The following is a 534-nucleotide window of genomic DNA, read 5'->3' on the forward strand; positions in this document are numbered from 1 at the left end:
GCCCTCGCCCGAGGCCGCCGCCGCCATGTTTGTTATGGGCACTTGCCCTTACGGACCCCAAAAGAGAACTTGGGAGAAGGGGCGGGTTGCCTGTTCTCCGGACCTGCTCATCCCTTCCTCAGAGCTTAATGTTTCAGTGTGAGGAAAGAGTGAAGAAATAAAACGGAGTCACTGTGGTCAAACGGCTAAATTACTAAAATCAAACTAGGCTGAGGCATGAGGAAATGATTCTATGCTTGCTTTAATTACCCTGGGAACTTAAACTTTTGAACCTTTAAGTTGTGCAACAATGCCTGGAGATATGTATGGAAATCTGTAGATAACCCCCTGCAGACATTAGGGAAGAATGTTGAGTGTCCAGCCCAGCCGTGGGCAAACTACGGCCCACGGGCCGGATCCGGCCCGTTTGAAATGAATAAAACTAAAAAAAAAAAAGACCGTACCCTTTTATGTAATGATGTTTACTTTGAATTTATATTAGTTCACACAAACACTCCATCCATGCTTTTGTTCCGGCCCTTGAGTCAAAAAGTT

Source organism: Myotis brandtii, unplaced genomic scaffold (genome assembly GCF_000412655.1).
Source record: "Myotis brandtii unplaced genomic scaffold, ASM41265v1 scaffold550, whole genome shotgun sequence".
NCBI classification, from domain to species: Eukaryota; Metazoa; Chordata; class Mammalia; order Chiroptera; family Vespertilionidae; genus Myotis; species Myotis brandtii.